This window comes from Hemicordylus capensis, chromosome 10 (genome assembly GCF_027244095.1).
Source record: "Hemicordylus capensis ecotype Gifberg chromosome 10, rHemCap1.1.pri, whole genome shotgun sequence".
NCBI lineage: Eukaryota > Metazoa > Chordata > Lepidosauria > Squamata > Cordylidae > Hemicordylus > Hemicordylus capensis.
Genome location: NC_069666.1, coordinates 26,097,507 through 26,116,976, shown reverse-complemented (window position 1 = coordinate 26,116,976; position 19,470 = coordinate 26,097,507). Strand labels below are relative to the sequence as shown.

The 19,470-nt window shown below is 49.2% G+C and overlaps 1 protein-coding gene across 5 annotated transcripts in view; it reads left to right on the top strand.

Annotated features, from left to right (window-relative positions):
* APBA2 (amyloid beta precursor protein binding family A member 2) overlaps positions 1 to 19,470 on the top strand; it is a 162,756-nt gene that overhangs the window by 60,244 nt on the left and 83,042 nt on the right. The window contains exon 1 of one of the 5 annotated variants that reach the window (XM_053273172.1): positions 4,838 to 4,959. The exons of the other annotated variants lie outside the window; for them this stretch is intronic. The gene's annotated coding sequence lies outside the window, so the exon portion shown is untranslated. Of the gene's footprint in view, positions 1 to 4,837; positions 4,960 to 19,470 lie in introns of those variants that run through there. 5 annotated transcript variants of the gene reach the window in all.

Here is a 19,470-nt window from a genome sequence, read left to right as displayed (position 1 = left end):
CACTGTGCTGACCTCTGCCCAGTCCTATACTTTCCTCAGTGCTGGGTGGGCCCTTTGAGAGAGAGAGGGAGTCCTCCCTCCAAGCAGGGTTGCCGTAGTCTGGCTCTCCAAATCCAGGAGCCTAATTTGCATATTATGTAAATTTGCTTTCAAATGATTTCTGAGCAGAAGAGTGGCGGTACATTTTGCTCCATAACTCTGCTTCTGCAAGGGCTAGAGCTTAGCTTTATTTATTATTTATTATTTATTGTTTGCACAGTCAGACAGGTGTTATTGACTGGTTTGTTTTATCCAGACATCGAGTCCTTCCCAAGGTCCTGGGATGGCTGAATTTTATTATCAATATAGTTCTTGTTGTTATTATAGATATCGTCGCAGAATATAGGCTGTTCCCAGTAAAGTTGCTTTTTGTAATTGACTGATGGTAGTTTCTGTGACCCCTATGGTGTGGAGGTGCTCTTCAAGGTGTTTTGGAATTGCACCTAGGGTGCCAATGACCACTGGGATTATTTTGGTCTTCTTCTCCCACAACCTTTCAATTTCAATTTGAAGATCTTTATATTTTGTTATTTTTGCTGTTTCTTCTGCTTCGAGTCTGCTGTCGCCTGGTATTGCTATGCCAATTGTTTTGACTTGTTTTTCTTTCTTCTCGACTACAATTATTATATCTGGTGTATTGTGTAGCAGATGTTTATCTGCTTGTGGTTAGATGACGACGACGATGATGATGATTTATTCATGAAAGCTGAAATCCGGGTGAATCTGGGTGGGCTAAGCAATCTGGAGGAGATGCTTAAAATCCGGGTGAAACCCAGAATTCGGTGGGGGGGGAACGGCCGCTCTGTCTGGGACGAAAGCGCTGGGAGAGGTGACACTTCCCAGCACTCCGTGAACGCCTTCCAAGGTGATGCAGGAGCTCAAGAGCAGTGGTGCTCTTAACCCTGGACTTCGGGGCCCCGCCCCCCCCCATCCTCTTTAGTCTCTCCCGGGTGGTGTAGTTGCTGCTGGCCCACACTGCACTGGGTGGCCGAGTGTGACCTGCGGCGGGTGCTTGGGGCGGGGGGGGAGTGGGGGAAGAAATATGTGGAGTGGGAAGATGTTAAGTCGCATGTTGAAATGTCTCTGCTACTTCATATTTGCATAAATATTCCCTACATGTTAAAAAATACTGTGTTTGCCAAGGGGTGTGTGTGTGTGTGTGTGTGTGTGTGTGTGTGTGTGTGTGTGTGTAGGGGGGTGATGTTTAACTTGCAGTGGGTGGGCCTCCAGTGGCGGTGGGGGGGGGGCCTCCAAAGGGCCTTAGCTCCAGGCTCCAAAATTACCCGCGTGCCCCTCTGCTCAAGAGGTCCCTGTTCCCCTTAAAGGAGCCCCCTAGCCCTGGGCATGGGGCAGAACTGCATGCTGGGAATGGCTGCCTCCACATGGTGCCAGGGGGTCACTTTGCCCAGGCCCCATAAACGACGGGTCACTGAGCCGCCCTTAAGGTTCGTGGGGGCTGCCGCTGGTCTCCAGGCCGCACGATGCATCACTCTGGTTTCTGATGATCTGCGGGAGCGGGTGGGCCTGAGGCACGTAATCTCCCTGGCCCTCCCTCAGACTAGTCTTCCCGTTCATGAAGCAGATGCTTCTGCCCTGCTGTGGACAGCTTGATGGCTGCCCCCCCCCCCCATATTCTCGTGGGTCGCTTCAGTAGCGCCTCTTCCTAACAAGCTAGTGGAGGGGGGCACCAAAGGTTGACCCTCCCTCTTCCGTCCCGCCCAAGAGCCACGCTGCCAGCAGGCTGGCCATTCATCAGGTAGAGCTGTGTGGTTAACCAGTCTTCAGGTAGCAGAGAGAGGGGAGCAGCCGGGGCTGTTGGGAAGCAGAGGCAGCTGTGCCTCCTTGCCTCCCCCGCCCAGCTTTTGAGGACAAGTTGCTACTGGGCCAGTTACTTATGGTGGGGGTTGTGCACGTGCCAAGTTCTGCCGTGCACTTGTGCATGCAGGACTGCAAATCCATGCTGCAGTTGAAGCTGGAGGGCTGCTGTGCTTTTGGCCACGCTGCTGTTTTCCCAAAATGGGCCTCAGTGACTTCCTGCCTCCCGTTGAACTTCCTTATTGTTCCATTGATCCTCTTTTAATTGAATCCCTTTTTGTTTCTGCTCTCCCGTTGGCTGCGGCGATTTCCTCCGCCTTTACATTTTGTTCAAACACCGCTTGTTCTTGGGCCTCGCTGTGTGATTTAATATCGGTGGCTGGGAGCGTTCAGCTTGTTAGGGGAAAGTAAGAATTAAATGAGTCATTGGGAGAAAAAGAACCGTTTTATGCTGGATAATGAATAGGTCAGCTTCTCCGCAGGTGTGGCGTTGATACAGTTCCCCTGAAATTGAGGGCAGCGAGGTGCCTGCGGATTGATGGGTGGAATCCTTGTTTAATCAGCAAGGGGTATCAGACCGTTGTGTTTCACAGTAGAGGCAGAAGGGTGTGTGTGTGTGTGTGTGTGTGTGTGTGTGTGTGTGTGCGCAAGTGACAGAAAAAGAGAGAACCTAGGTGTAATAGCATTTAATGGTGGCTGTCACCCCAGGGGGATCTTATGTTAGCATGATGCAGCTGCCTGTTTGTATATTTTTATCCCACTTTTTCACGACGGCTTATAGAGCCAAATAATATCAAGTTTTGTGCATAAGTAGGAAAATGCAAGGTGTCCTCCAGCAGCTAAGCCTAAGTGTATGTAGCTAAACTAAGTGCACATTCTTCTCGTTTCACCCTGCCTCCAACTTTCCCCCTCTTCCTCTGTTGTTTCTCCTGTATCAAATTTTAGACTGCGGACTCCTCAGGGCAGGGACCTGCCATCACATACTTCGCAAAACCTGATGCACATGGAGGTGCTGTGTAAATAATTAAAACCAAACTGGAGAAAAGAAAAGGATGCTAGAATTCATCCCGGTCATCTGCCATATTCACAGAAGCCAATCAATCAAAGCCAAGTCTATCAGTCATTTCCCTGAGTCCATTCTGTTTCTCTATGCCATCTATCTCAATGTTCACCTAGAAGTAACCGGCTGAAGGCAGAGACTCGGCAGCTCACCCTTAATCTGGTTGGTTCAGATTTTAAATAGACCTCCTTCCTTCCTGGCCCATCCAGTACCATTTCCTCCTTAACAGCCCATAGACCCTCCTGTCCCTGAGTCCCATGGGAGTGTTCCCCCAGCCATTTTTGCCGCCTCATATTCTCACTCCATGCACTCCACCTTTCCCCAAAGGCCTCTGTCTCCTCCACTCATCTTTGGCTCAGATCTGTGCTCTTCATCTAAGGCCTTGTTTTGCCCCCAACGCTTCAGCTGCCCTGTCTTTATCCCACCTGAACTGCTCTGCATTCTGGAGTCTCTCTCTCATCTGTTCCCAGCCTCCAGCCTTCATGCATGGACCGTGTTCCTGCATCTCTCTGTCCTTCAGAAGGACAAAGCTGCTGCAACCCCTCAGTCCTGCATGAGGCTTTCCACCCAGCCTGACTGACCTTTCAGTTCCCTCACAAAGGGTGGACTATTCTGCTACCACTCAGAGGCTGGATTTTTCCCCTCTTGAGCAGGTGGGGTGTTTGCAGGCATTCCTTGGCAACCAGTAGCTCCGCCAGCGGCTCGGAGGAAGAAAGCTGCTTCCAGGTTTTTTTGCCTCATTCTCTGTCAGTGCAACCAGGGAGGACGTACATAGCGGATATATTTCTCTAGGCACTGTAACAACAACAACAATAATAAATAACACTTGCTGGCCTTTTATAGAAACAGTGAGCGTGTGGGAGGGCTATTTTGAATATCTACTTATATGATTGACAGACTATTTTATCTTCTAACCAGGTGTAATGATTGGAAAGGATTCTATTGGTGCATAATATTATAGCTTCTGGAGACACTGTGAGAAATCTCTTTAAGCTTGTTTTTCATGTGAAGAGATTATGTGCCAAGGAACGGTGCACCTGGTACACAATCTGCTGAGAAAGCGACGGGTATTTATAATGAAATGGTTCCTTACAGAGTGCCATGATAATGGTTCGTTGCTAACCGAAAACTTGTGATTATCACAAACATTTCCCGGTCTTAACAAATCATATGTTGCAAAATGTGCTTTATTTAAAATTTTGCCATTTACTGATGGGGATTAAGGCAAAACATACAGAAAATTTATGCTGGAGTTTGGGGGATACTTTTGCCCTCATCTTTCATAGATTTATTATTTCAGAGTGGTTTGCAGTAAGCTGCAATAATGTAAGTGTGTGTGTTTCTGGGGAAAATAATACGTGCTCTAAGGAGGGAGAAAATGTTATATAAGCCTCTTATGTTAATGGCCTGGATTCTCATGATGGCTTTTCATAGGTTTGACAGAATTTGGCTGTTTAGGCAGTTAAAAACCTGCCAATCACAGTTCATAAATGTCCACGTTAATTATCCCAGGAAGGCTTCTGTTCCCCAACTCTCTTCTAAGCATCCTGTTTCCTCTTAATGTGAGGAAAAGGCATTAGCTTCCCCTGATCTCTCTGTTTCTTAGCACTGATTCACACCATGTGCTCTAATGGTCCCTATTTGCCAGGGTGGGGGGCAGGCGCGTAACAATGATAGGGCAAGGGGAGACAGTTGTCTGGGGGCCCCACTGCCTGGAGGGGCACCCCAGGGGCACCTCATGTGACTCCCCATTGCCCCCTGCCCAGCCCCATAGCCCCTCAGCCACTTGCCCTCTTCGCCGTCTCTCCTGCTTGTTCTGCTGGCCCGCAATCGAAGCAGCAGGCAAGCTGCAAAGAGCTCCTTTTCTCCCGCCTCTCAGCTGATCGGCGGGTGGGCGGGGCTTCCACGGAGGCCTCCGTGTAGGCCGCAGTGAAGCCTGAACTCGAGTAGGGCCCAAGCAAGCCAGGAAGGAGGAGGCAGCCAGAGTGTTCTCTGCAGCAGAAGATCCCTTGCTGCCCTGCTTAACCCAGACCAGCATTTGCCAGGTAGAGTGTGAACTCCTTTTTGTGGTTACCTTTCCCGCCCCCCGCCCCCCCATATATAGGGATCTGCTTGCCATAGGGCTTGGATGTTGGGGGGGGGGAGGGACCGAGAAGTCTCTGAATATTTATTTTGAAACAGCTTGGAAAATTTGCTGACTTAAAAAAAAGTCCTATAAGTGGCTTGTTTCATGGCAGAAAATTACAAAAACTTCTGGAAGAAACAGTATTATATTTATTTTTTTCATTCATTCATTCATTCATTTATAAATGCACTTATGTTCAAGTTGTTTTGCAACCCAGAAGGTCTGAGTGAGAACTGTGAAGCATGTGTGGTGCTTTTATTTTATTTTTCTTGTGTGTGAACTGCTCCCCAATAACTTGCAGGGACTTCAGGGTAAATCTGGCCAACATGTGAATGCAGCACCTCCATTCCAGAGGAGATGTGTCTTAAAGGGCTTTAAAAGCCTCCTGTGAAAAACCTCCTGCAATCAAACTTGACTGAATTTGTTCAGAATTCTGAGAAAACAAACATAGGCTCACCCTGCATGGTTGAAAGTCTCCTTTGCTAATCTGCAGCGAGGGGCCCATTTTAATAATTCATCTTTCTAGTGTGTCCTAGGCATTAAAAGTAATACAAATGTATAGTACTCAATGTATATCACTATATATTGTGACGTGTGTGTGTGTATTCAGTGAAATGTATTTGCAGGCAGCATACTTATTTTGGAATATCAGACTTAAATCCTTGGGGGCCTGGGGTGTGCAGAGGCCCTGGACTTTGGGTGGGGGGGCATTTTAAAATCTTGTCTCTGGGCCCACTCCAACCTTGCTACGCCCCTGGTGGGGGGGCATGCCATGTTACGTGTCCCAATCCCCTGGTAAGACTCCGTCCCTATTTTTGCCTTTTGTGTTTGCTTAAAGTTTTGTCCATCTCAACTAATGAGCTAGAATACGAATAGGAATGCAACGAATATTTATTTATATACCGCTTTTCAACAAAAGTTTCCAGAGCGGTTTACATAGGTATATTTATTTCATTTATTATTATTATTTTTTTAAAAAATATTTCTATACTGCCCAAAACTTGCGTCTCTGGGCGGTTTACAACTAAAATCATTTAAAACGTCAAAACAATTATCAATTAAAATAATTCAAAACATTTAAAATATTTAAAATGTTTAAAACCCGGTATTAAAAAATTTAAACTATAAAAACCTGGGTGAATAAATGTGTCTTCAGTGCCTTTTTTAAAAGTGCCAGAGATGGGGAGGCTCTTATTTCAACAGGGAGTGTATTCCAGAGCCCAGGGGCAGCCACAGAGAAGGTCCAACATCCTTGAGTAGCCACCATAGAAGTTTTCAGCAACCGCAGGTGAACCTCTCCAGATTATCTTAACAGGCGGTGGGGCTCATGGTGAAGAAGACGTTCTCTTAAATACCCAGGGCCTACGCTGTTTAGGCTTTATAGGTAATAACCAGCACCTTGTATTTTGCCCAGAAACATACCAGCAGCCAGTGTAGCTCCTTCAATACAGGAGCAATATGGTCTCTCCTAGATGACCCAGAGACCAACCTGGCCGCCACATTCTAGGACAACTGCAGTTTCTGGACTACGTACAAAGGCAGCCCCACACAGAGCCCATTGCAGTAATCTAGCCTAGAGCATATGTACCACCGTTTAGAGGTCTTTTATCTCAGGAAACGGATGCAGCTGGCATATCATCCAAAGCTGATAAAAAGCACCTCTGGCCACTGCCTCAACCTGGGACACCAGGGAGAGGTTTATTTATATATATAAATAAAATGGCTCCCTGTCCCCAAAGGGCTCACAATCTAGCAAGTTGTTCTAGTAAGAACTAATCAGCCTACTTTCCTTTCACTGTATCTACAACTGGACTAAATTTGGTTCAAATAGAGGTCAACAAGTTAGATCTTTTGCACCTCAAATGGTCATGTGTCCACCATCTTGGATCGGGGTGGATGACATCATCACAAACTACACCACTGAGGTGTCCTTGTGTGTCACTCACTGCAACTGTACCCAATTTGGTTCAAATGACTTAGGCAGTCCACGAATTAGCCCGCTTGTGCCTCAGATGTTCACGCAATTGCCATTTTGAACTGGAGTGGACGACATCATCACACACCACACCATTTGAGCATCCTTATGTGTCCCTACAGCTCTAGCAAATTTGGTTCAAATCGGTTAAGCGGTTCACAGGTTAGCCCACTTGCGTCTCGAAAATGTATGCCTCTGCCATCTTGGATCGGGGTGGATGACACCATCACAAACTATGCCGCTGGGGTGTCCCTATGTGTCCCTTCAACTGTATACGGTTTGGCTTATATTGGTTCAGGCGTTGCGAAGTTGATAAGGGGAGGACGGACACACAGAAAGCCAGGTGATCTCATCGGCCTACTGGAAAGTAGGCTAAAAAAGAAACACAAGATAGACACCAGCAACAACCACTGGAGGGATGCTCTGCTGGTGATGGATAGGGCCCATTGCTCTCCCCTTGCTAAATAAAGAGAATCGCCACTTTATTAAGTTGCCTCTTTGCTCAGTTAGCAGGGGATCACATGTACAGAGAGACCTGTACAGGAGAGCCAGAGAATGCATTTGAAGGTCAATAGAAGAAGTTTTAATAGAGAAGGAGCGGGGAGAGAGAGTGCCAATTCAGGGAATAGAGAAGAAGGGGAGAAACTAGATCACCATGACAAGCAGAATAAATTAGACCTTCTGAAGAATTCCAGATAAAGGAAAGGAGTTTGAAGGAAGAGGACCGAATGTTTGTAGCCCTCTAATATTAGACCTCAGAGGGCTGTGCCTGTTAGCCACGTGCCTTGACAATGCCACACTCCACTGGCCACCACCCCCTGCCCCGGAGGTGCACCTAGGTAATTTTGGAGCCTGGACCTAAAGGTTTTTGGAGGACCCCCCCCCCCGCTACAAGTTAAGCATCATTTTTTAACATGTAGGTTCTTGAGGGCACAAACCACACCACCCAAGACAGACTAAAGAGGATTTGGGGGGCCTCCAGGGGGTGTGGAGGCCCTGGACTTTGGCCCCGAAGTCCAGGGGTAAGAACGCCTCTGCCCAAGTGCCCAAGCTGGACATTTAGAGCCCATGCTCATGATTGGGGAGTGGGTTCGGACGGGACGAGGGGAGGAAGCAGCAAACGCTTACCTCCCCCGCAGACGATCCCGTCCATGTCGCTGGGCGGCTCGATCAGCCGCCCAGACGATTGTTGGCTTCTGCTGGTAGCAGGGAGGGAACAGGGAAGTTTGAGGGTTAGGAAGCCACACGACACACAAGAATCTAGCCTGCTTTTTGGGCACCCTCGCACCCAAAACCTGGGCTAAATGGCGGGCTCCCTAAGCAGGCTTGCTGCCAGGAGCCACACAGCTCCCAGCAGCACACACAAGCCCTAAAAAATGGGCTGGGCCTCTTAGTGTGTTTCATAGTGAGGATGGGAGGGGTTCTCCATGCATTTTGGCACCCTGAATGATGGAAGGGTAGGGCCAGTGGGCACCCTTCTTGTATGAGTGAGGAGAGCTGGTCTGGCCTTGTGGTAGAAAGCATGACTTGTCCCCTTAGCTAAGTAGGTTCTGCCCTGGTTGCAAACAAATGGGAGACTTGATGTCTGAGCATTGTAAGATATCCCCTTTGGGGATGGAGCCGCTCTGGGAAGAGCAGAAGGCTCCAAGTTCCCTGCTTGGCATCTCCAGGATAGGGCTGAGAGAGACACCTGCCTGCCACCTTGGAGAAGCCGCTGCCAGTCTGTGTAGGCAATACTGAGAGAGATGGACCAAGGGTCTGACTCAGTATATGGCAGCTTCCTAGGTATGTACGTATGTATTGAATTTATATACCACCTAACATTGAAATCTCTAGGCGGTGTACAGAATTCTCTAGGTGGTGAACATGGAGACCGGAAGCGGGCCAGTATTTTCACTAGTTCAAGATGAACTTGCCAGCCACAGCTTATGAAGTGTCAGGACGATGGTGACCACATCTCCGTGTGCATATGTTTACATGCATGTGAGCTGCAGGCAAGATCCCTCCATCCCCGACCCAGAAAATTCCAACTCTGTAGAGGAAGCTAAAAGCTGAAGGATGGAAGGAAAGACTGAAGGAAGCTCCCAATGGAGGCTGAATAAGGTATCCCCCCCCCACACCCCAGTTTCCCTGAAAAGCTAAATACAAAGGCAGGGCTGTCTCTGGTCTTGGGGAAGGTACGAGAGAGACTGGTAGGGAACCCTGTTGCACAAGACAGCAAGGTTGCCAGAACCTAAGGGGTATACTTGTGGGTCAAATGGTCCGTAAGCCAGAATTTGGCTTAAAAAAAGCCAAATCTGGCCACTCAGCAAGACAGTTACATAGGAAGCTGCCATATACCGATTCAGACCATTGGTCCATCTAGCTCAGTATTGGGGGAGCTTAGCAAACCTTGCCTTCCCCCCAGATGATTGTCCTGTCCTTGGTGGGAGCACGGAGCCCGCTCCCGCATGATCAGTGCTGCACCATGCAGGGCGGATCACTCTGAGGCCAGGACTCATTATTCTGGCCTCCAGTATCCCACACTGCACTGTGTGCCAAGCGTGATGCACTGGGAGATTTCCCCAAGGGATGGGCACTCTAGGCGCCCATCTCTGTGTCAGTGTGAGCTGTAAGTGCTGGCCTCGTGGATTCCAGCGGTCCTCCATTCTGGGCTTGTCTCATAGTCTCCCATTCAAACCAGGGTGGACTCTGCTTAACCAAAGGGTCAATTCTGGAAGGGTCAGTTCTTGTTACCACAGGACCTCCACTCCTCCCTTTGTTGGTTGATTTGCTAGGCACCAGCCCGTGGCTCCCAGAGCCACGTAACGTTTAAAACCAGACATTTACAAGAAACCAGACGTGGCCTAAAAACAGTAAGCCAGAAAGTGACAAAGCCACAGAAAACCGTTAACAACCCTAGAAGCCGTGGCCAAAAAAGGTCAAGGGTTTGACTATATGATAAGCAACAAATGTTTAGGTGAAGATTTTTATTCGTCCCATGACACTGAGATGTCTTTATGTCACTTTATGTCCCGTGACACAAAGAAGCACCAACGGAGTGCCTCTTTATGCACTCAGTCGGTGTTGATGAATACTTTTCATAGGCATTAACGTACAACCTGTCTGGGCTCCAAACATAAATGTTAATGTTGGCTTCCTGCAGGCATCACTTGCATTTTTCTAAACTTGCAGATTTTACTCTAAAGTGGTACGTAAAATGCTAAGCAAATATACTAGAAAATGTGAATTACTGTGCAACGTTTTCCTTGTAATTACCTGCATATTCTCCAGTGCATACCTCTCCACTCACAAAACAGGCAATCATTTACCAGCATATAGTAAAGCAATAATAACCTTTGATGATTATCTCCTTGTTTGTTATATTTAGCCGGGACAAAGCATTTGCAGTCTTATATGCAAACCAAGGAACTGTTTGTGTAATAAGCGGTGTAAAAATGTGTATTATTATTATTATTTCTTGTTTACACGGTCAGACAGGTGTTATTGACTGGTTTGTTTTATCCAGACATCAAGTCCTTCCCAAGGACCTGGGATGGCTGAATTTTATTGTCAATTGTTATAAATATCGTCGCAGAATATAGGCTGTTCCCAGTAAAGCTGCTTTTTGTAATTGGCTGATGGTGATTTCTGTGGCCCCTATGGTGTTGAGGTGCTCTTCAAGGTCTTTTGGAACTGCACCCAGGGCGCCAATGACCACTGGGATTATTTTGGTCTTCTTCTGCCACAGCCTTTCAATTTCAATTGGTAGATCTTTGTATTTGGTGATTCTTTCTATTTCTTTTTCTTCTATTCTGCTATCCCCTGGTATTGCTATGTCGATTATTTTGACTTGTTTTTCTTTCTTCTTGACTACAGTGATATCTGGTGTATTGTGTGGCAGATGTTTGTCTGTTTGTAGTCGGAAGCTAACTGCTTTAAGAACATAATAGCCCTGCTGGATCAGGCCCAAGGCCCATCTGGTCCAGCATCTTGTTTCCTAAGTGTTCCCTGCTTAGCTTAAGGGGACCAGTCATGCTTGCTACCACAAGACAAGCTCTCCTCGCGAGGTGGTCAGGGATACAGGAGTTCCATCTGGGCCCAACTATTGTGGAGCTAAGCAAAGGGAATCTCTCGGAGGGAGCCTAGTAGCAGCCTATTTTTTGCCCACCCTTCCTTGATGGAGCTCATGGAGAAGCGCATGGTCCCTCTGATTATCCTCATAACAACCCTGTGAGGTAGGACTGGCTGAGAGATAACTGGCTGAAAGGCCCTCTCAGACTGGCACTCTAACCACTACACCACACTGCCTCTTTACAGCAGAGTCTCCTTGTGGCTCTGGCCAAAGCGCAACCCGGAAGTTTCCACTGTGAATCTGGGTGGGGGGGTGCTGCTGTTGATCGTCCCGGTTCTCCCTGGCCTCTTTGTAGGGCCTCTGTTTGGGCCCAGCTGGGAGGTGGTGCTTCACTTCCTGAATCCTTGCCACGTGCAGTGCCACTGCTGGGCTTCTCCGGATGGTTGCTGGGCGAGGCAAGCCTAGGCCGCCCACACGGTAGCAGGCCTGCTGGTTGCCAGGATGCTCCCAGGCTCCGCTCCGAGTGTGGGTGTTCAGCTCAAACGCAGGAGCAGCCAACTGCAGCCCTCCTCCAGATGTGGGTCTGCCGCTTCCGTCATCCCTAGCTGCTGACCATTGCGGCGGGGGATGATGGAAGTTGTAGTCCAAAACCAGCTCTGCGCAGCCAATGCATCTCAGGACTGATTTGCGTGTGTGTGTGTGTGTGTGTGTGTGTGTGTGTGTGTGTGTGTGTGTGTTTAAAGCATCTGCAGGGCCCCCAGTTCAGACTGGGACTGTGGCGTAGGGGAAACGGCCTTTAATCCTTTGCTTCTGCCACATTCCTGATCCGGATCAGTCACAGGAAGCTTATAGGAAGGCGGACCCTTGGGCCCTCTGGCTCAGTATTGCCGACCCTGACTGGCAGCGGCTTCTCCAGAGCTGGCAGGCAGGAGTCTCTCTCACCCCTATCTTGGAGATGCCGCCAGGGACTTGGAGCCTTCGACATGTGAGCATGCAGGTGCTCTTCCCAGAGTGGCCCCATCCCCTGAAGGGAATGTCTTCCAGTGCTCACGCATGTCTCCCATTCAAATGCAAACCAGGGCAGACCCTGCTTAGCCAAGGGGACTCCCATGGCAATTTAAATCATGTGGTGTAGCTGCTGCAGTATTAATATGAAGTTATGGAAAATGTAGTTTGGGGGAGTGGTAGAAAGAGCACCTGCTTTGCATACAGAAATGCCTGGCAAATCCAGGTAGGGCTGGGGAAGACCCCCCCCCCATTTCAAACCCTGGGGAGTCCCTGCTGGTCAGTGCAGATAAGACAGCGCTAGATGGACCGAAGGAAAGATCTGGCGTCGGGAAGCTTCCTGTGTTCCTATTTAGTGTTTTCTTTTAAATGCTAACATGTTTGCATTTTGTAACTGAAATGTAAGTTTAATGGAATAATCCTTTTTTTAAAAAAAGAACTGAACTGCACATTTTTGAGTGTTTTTATCTAGCTAGCTCTGCATCCCTAAAAGCTGCTGGAGCAACAGCTCGTTTCATCCTCTCTGCTTTGGAGATCTCTGTGAAAAGCACACTTAGTCTCATCTGGGTCTTAAAATATCTTACATCTATTGCAAATGAAAATCACATTTGCCTGCCTCTCTCTCTCTCTCTCTCTCTCTCTCTCTCTCTCTCTCTCTCTCTCTCTCTCTGGTAGCAGATCAAAGAAGGTTTTTGGGGAGGAGGGTTGTTATGTTTCAAACCAGCATTATTGTGTTGATTTGTCATTCTGTCAAGGGAAACAGATTGGACTGACAATATCTGCTCTTTATGACACCCCCCCACCACTTTTTCTTTCTTTCTTTCTGGAAAATGTCCAGTTATGGCCTAGTGTGTGTCACTTTCCGGGGTCAACAAATTATGCCTGGCCAACCATTTCCCCATAGCCAGCTGCAAAGTCCAATATCATTGTGATATTACAAGATAAATGATTCTACTCTCTCCTATTGGGCACAGCCCTACCCTTTTCGCGACTTTTGACTCCACTAAAAATACTTCCACAATATGAACTTTTCCTTAAAGCAAACACACGGGCAAGATCCTGTGGCTGTTTCTGTTATTACCCCAGATCTCAGATGAGGGATGGGGCAGAAAGTTCCAGTAATGAGGAAGGATAGGAAGAACCAAGGACCCGATCCTCCGATGACAGTTGGGCCTCCCAATCCAGGGGAACCTGTCTCACAGTAGCACCTCTACCGTAACTGGAGGACGCAGCCCTGTCTCTGCCCTCCAACTTGATTCCCTGAGGATCCACCAGGGTTACAGAAGCCCCCCAGCATTGCTGGAACCAGTGCCTCAGAAATCAAGTATGGCCCCTTTAAGACACAGTGTGCTGCCTAGCGGGAGAGGCAGATCCCATTCCTTCTGCCGGGGCAGCAAAAGCATAAGGAAGCTGCTGGAGCAACGTTCTGTTAGTGTTGCATTACCCAGCTCCTGTGGGCAATCTTGGCTCTCGCTAGGAGCTTTTCCAAACGACAGTGTAGCACAGCTTTGCTACACTTAGGCTGGGGCGTGTGTGCGTGTTTAATACAAGGGAACCATTTACCGTGACATCAAGATGACCACAGAAGTTCAGACAGCCAATGGCATTATTCAGCTTTTCCCCTGATGAGCCACAGTCACTGCTATCTCTTTCTCTCTTTCTTTACTACATTTTTATACCGCCTTTCTGCCTTGACAAAGGCACCCAATGACGTTTACAATATTAAAAGAAGCAAATTACCGAATGTACCAAATTACCAAATAAAACGCCGTCTCAGGCTTTTGGTCTTTTCAGGAGCCGAGGACAAGAGCTCGCTGGCCTGGGCGCCACCTTTCTTGCCTTCCTCTCGGGGCACACGGGTCTTTCAGTACTCCCAGGAAGGTGGTGGTTGGGGCTGCCCTAACAGTCCTCACAGGCCAGAGCTGGTCTCTGTGGGGGCCGCTGTTATGCTCTCCCCTGTCCTGGGTGCCTCCTTCCATGCCTCCCTCTCAGGGCACACCTTATCTGTGTCCCTTAGAAGTAGCACTGTGGTTCAGTTCTCAGAACGGCTTAACTTTGGGCACTTCTTGCTGCAGTAAAGCTGCCCATCTGGGAACGCTCTACAGAGGGGTTGAGGTCTTGCACTTGGAGCTGTCCAGGGTCCTGGATCCCTTCTCTTGGTCTCTAAGCCTGGCTTAGCCTGGAATGGGATATGTTCCCTTTGAGACTGAGCAGCCTCCCTTGGGTGTGTGTGTGTGTGTGTGTGTGTGTGTGTGCGCGTGCACACGTGCACATCATTGCCCCTTGAGGCAATGGGAATCTGCAGGAATCAGGAGCAAGGGAGGGGAGAGCAATGAGATCCTGGGATCCTTGATTTATTCGGCTGCAAAGAATTGCTCTCCCACAGGAGGGAGTGATCTCAGGGTGGATTGTTGCTGCCGAGGTAATTGATGGTGAGCGCGGAGGCAGAGTGAGCCAGGTCTGACTGGGGTGGGGGAATCAAGAGAACTGAGTGTCTCCTGCCCTGCCTTTGTGTGGACTGAAATGCGGAAATAGGCAAGGCCTGTCCTCTGGTCTTGGACCTTTGGTAGCGAATGGTTTAATTTAATTTAATTTAGAGTCGTGTCGTCTTGTTATGTTTGTCTGCTCACTGTGGAGCTTTGGTTTACAGGCTGCTGAAATAATGACTGCTTTTTATTTGGTGTTATTTAAAGAAAATATTGGTGCAATTGTCCTGCCTTTTTCTTTTGGAGATGGTTAGAAGTTTTGGTTAAGCCAACTTGAATGCTATTTGGCATTCGTATCAATCTTTTAAACAGGGTTCTTGCAAAGAAGTCTTAAATTAAATAATTTAATTGACTATCAGTTACATTTGTACGTAGGTGAAAGCAACAGGGTGGAAGCAGAAAGCAAACTTATTTGTTTTCTGACCTTATGCTCCAGCTGGCTTCACTTTGGGTGAGGCATTCACCCTATGTTAGAGGAAAGGGGCAGGGAAGTGCCTCTTTTTGTACTGGTACTGATGAAAATATACTGGCTGCATTCACACAGTCACAAGGATGCTGGTTAAAAAGTTAATTGGGATTAGTAAGCCCCGTTGAGCCAGTTGTGAGAACGCAGAATTTCAGAGCAGTTCTAATTAGCTCTGGTTAACCAGCATTTAACCAGAATAGATAACCAGGATTAAATACTGGTTAACCCAGATCAGTTTGACCAGGATTGAATCCTGATTATCTACACTGGTTAACCAGAACACTTTGAGGTCATTCACACAATCAAAAACTGTGTTCTACCCAGGTTTGGGAGCTGTGTGTACTCCCAGTTTTTGATTATGTGGAAGCAAGGTAGGAGAAAAAGCTACCCAGGTTTTCCTCTAACCTTGCTTCCTCACAATCACTTCTACCCAGGTTTTCCTCTTACCTTGCTTCCACACAATCAAAAATTGGGAGTACACACAGCTCCCAAACCTGGGTAGAACACAGTTTTCGATTGTGTGAATGACCTCTTTGACTAGGATTGCCCTGAAATTCTGGGTTCTCACGATTGGCTTTGCTGGACCCACTAGTCCTGATTAACTTTTTAACCAGGGTCCTCTTTGTGATTGTGTGAATGCAGCCGGTATATTTAAAATGTGCTACCTAATTAATCAGGGGCGGCCTTTAAATTATTTAAAAGCTTTAAAAAATGTGTTAAATTATTCCATTTACAGTTGCAGCCCTTTAAATAATAATAATTAAAAAATAAACATGGTAAATATTATTTATACAAGTGAATTTTGGCCCGTTGAATAACGGGCGCTAGTAACGGCGCTCCTGGCCCCCCCGCCGCCATTCCCCCTCCCTCCGCCGTTCCCCCCCCCCCCTACCTTTAAGGGCCAAATCGGCTCAGGCACTTGCCCCCGCCAGGCCGGGGAGATGGAGACCGGGGGCGGAGCGGAGGCCATGTAACTTTAAAAAAAAATTGCTCCCGCGGCCGCCGACCGCCCACCCTCCCTCCCAGCTGCCGAGTCCCCCTTACCCTGGCCGACTGCTGTCGGCCGTAGACAGCTCTCAATTTAAGAGGCAGAGAGGAGCTCGCAAGCAGAGCTCCTCTCTGTGCAAAGCCTCTTGCCGAACTGCCGCTTTGGGCGCAAGGGACGCAAGCGCCCAAAGCGGCAGTTCGGCAAGAGGCTTTGCACAGAGAGGAGCTCTGCTTGCGAGCTCCTCTCTGCCTCTTAAATTTAGGGCTGTCTACGGCCGACAGCAGTCGGCCAGGGTAAGGGGGACTCGGCAGCTGGGAGGGAGGGTGGGCGGTCGGCGGCGTCGGCCGCGGGAGTAAATTTTTTTAAAAAAGTTACATGGCCTCTGCTCCGGCCCCGGCCTCCATCTATTTTGGCCAAGGCGGCGGCTCTGCCGCCGCCTCGGTCACTTTCCCGCCACCTCCTCTCCAGCTTCTTCGGGGCGGCCGCTTCTGGCCGCCCAAGATGGCTGCCGGGTGCCGGCGAGCTTGTCTCCCTTGCCCTGTTCTGGGCCTGCGCTTCGCGCAGGCGCAGAACAGGTCAGGGAGGCATGGACACACGCTTGGTGTCCGTCCACGGACGGACACCAAGCGTTTTATTAGAGAGGATGCCGTTTTTCTACCCCAAAGTTCACAATGTGGTTTACATAACAAGAGGAATGAGAAGGCGAGGCTCGACACATGATCAACATGTGGAGCCTAAACGGGCTTGGAGGGGAGAGAGCTGTCCCTGGACGGCTGGATCGGCCACCCACGTGACTACTGGCTCCGTCACGGAGCAAGCACGGGCGGCGGGGATTGGGGCCACCTGGCCCCCTGGAAGTCCCAGGATGCTCTGCACAAGTGCACAGGGCATTCTGGGGAGACCCCCGAGGCTGGAAGGCTTGTTGTCGCCTCCCGGTCAGGGGTCTACTCGTGTGGAGCCGTACGGCGGCGGCACACAGCCAGTAAAACGGGGTTAGCAGATCCAGCACTCCTCTAACCTCATTTTAGGGGAGGGGTTCTTCGGCGGACTAGCCGGGGTTCTTCGGCGGGGTTCTCACGATGGGGGGGAAAGGTCTGGGCTCCAGTTTCTCTCCATCGTGAGAATAGCCTCAGTGGTTCCTTGTCTCAGAGAGGCTCACAATCAAAATGAAACAAAGGGGAGACACCAGCAAAAGCTGCTCGGAGAGAAGCCAGAGTCGCCCCCCCACCTGCTAAATTATAAGATATATAGCTATAATGGAAGCTGCCTCATGCTGAGTCAGACCATTCATCCATCCAGCTCAGTCTTGCCTACACTGACTGGCAGCAGCTCTCCAAGGATTCAGGAAAGGGCCTTTCCCAGTCCTACCTGGAAATGCTGGGATTGAACCTGGGGCCATCAGCGTGCAAGGCCTGTGGTGGCCTAGTGTCAGGACGTCCTAAAACGAACGCCAGGGAATGCCCACTGGAATGCACAGGTTCCTTCCAAATGGCCATAGGAATGCACGGAATTTCCAAATGGCCCTCGGCCAGTAGGCTTTTCAGTGGGCATCCCCTGTCATTCATTTTAGTCCATTCCCCTAGAGTCGACATGATCAGTTGCATGGTGTAAGCCTAGTGGACTAGGAACCTAGGAAGCTGCCTTCTACCGAGTCAGACCCTTGGCCCATCCAGCTCAGTACTGCCTACACTGACTGGCAGCGGCACTCCAAGATTGCAGCCAGGAGTCTCTCCCAGCCCTACCTGGAGATGCTGCCAGGGAGGGAACCTGGGACCTTCTGCATGCCCAGCAGATACTCTACCACTGACAAACACCGCACTAGTGTAAGGATTTTGCACTAGCTAGTTTCGTTCTCAGGACCTTGAGTTCCAGACTAGTGTTGCACTGGTGTAACAGGGAGCATTGCACATCTTGTGGTATGCCTCCTGCAGTTAAATCTCTTTCTCAGTCTGAGGATTTTGCAAAGCTATTTGTTACCCTTGCTGCAGAAGTGCAGTGCTTGCATGAGTGGACCGAGAGTGCACGAGGTGGAACAACATCGAACATCTACTCAGCGACGTGGCCTCCTTGTGTGGGTGCATTGTTGCTCCTTTCACTGGTGCAGCACTAGTCTGGATGTCCGCCTCAGGAGTTCTTCTTACCCCACTGATCTTCTATATTCCATGATCAATCAACATAAACAATTTGGCCATTGTGCCTGAGGTCATGGGTTGTTCCTCTGCTTCTCCATCCTCACCTCTAACTCTAACACACTCTTGCTCATGCATGCATGTGCACGCAGCGCTAGAGTCGGTCAGAAACTGCTGTTTGCTTTTTCAGACTGCCAAAGCAAAGAGTGTTAAGTTCCTAGAGAAATGGAGTGACAGTGTGAAAGGCCACAGATAATTCTCTGTCTCTGGAGAAAGACGCTGCTTGTATTGCGAGTCTGAGATATTTTAAGCCGCGTTCTCCAGCCTGTTTTCAGACCAGTTGTACGACAGTGTCCAAAGAATCACACGCTAGCACCTTCCCTGTTGATTATGGCGATAACACACAGAAGCCTGGGAATCCGTCCACCTCTTACTAATTTGTATGCTTTTCGTGTGGATCTGTTCCAATTTCCCCAAGCAATATTTTATCCCGATGACAAGGTCACCTTCTTCACCAAGTCAGCAAAAAATTATCCCCGAGTTTCTTTGGAGATCAAACGAGTGCAAACCACCTCAAAATTAATTTCCTGTTAAGTAGACCACAGGGAGCTCTATCTCTTTGATCATTTCAGAAGCTTTTATGGTGGCAAACTATCTCAAAGCACAGATTGCTTCTCTGCCTGCATGCGTGCCTGGGTGGGGGCCATCGCCCGTGCTTGCTTTCTTCCTGGTCCCTGGGGATTTGGGCACAGCTGAAGTTCCAGGTTGCTGCTCTGGGTGCCCCGGAAAAGCCAGTGGGAGGGCACATCTGGCTCCTTTTCAGCAGAAGCCGATAAAGCCAGTTTGTTGGTGGCAGGGAGAGTGATCAGATGCTGAGCCTTGTTCTGCACAAGGCCTGGCACACTCGTACAAAGGGAGCAGGGGCGTAGGGAGCTTGGCGGGGACTGGGGGACAAAGTCTGACCTGTGGCTCCCCCCCATGTAACGAAGCAAGTACTTACCCCAAGCCATGCCCCCTTGGATCTGACATCAGTTGCAGGGGAGGGGCCGGTGCCCAGGGGGAGAGTCCATCCCTCCCCAGCCAGTGTTTCATTGGCTGGAGAGGAGAGGGGCTGAGTGTGGAAGAGGGCAAGGGGTGTCCTGGGTGAGGGGGAGCCGGGGGGGGCAGACCCTTGGGGCCTGAGGGCAGTTCTGCCCCCTTGCTCAATGGTTGCTACGCCCCTGAAAGGGAGGATATATATGCAATTTTAAAAACCAAGAAGTTCTGGTAAGAACTAATCTGCCTACTTTCCGTTCACTGTAATCTTAATTGATAATTCCCATCTTCAC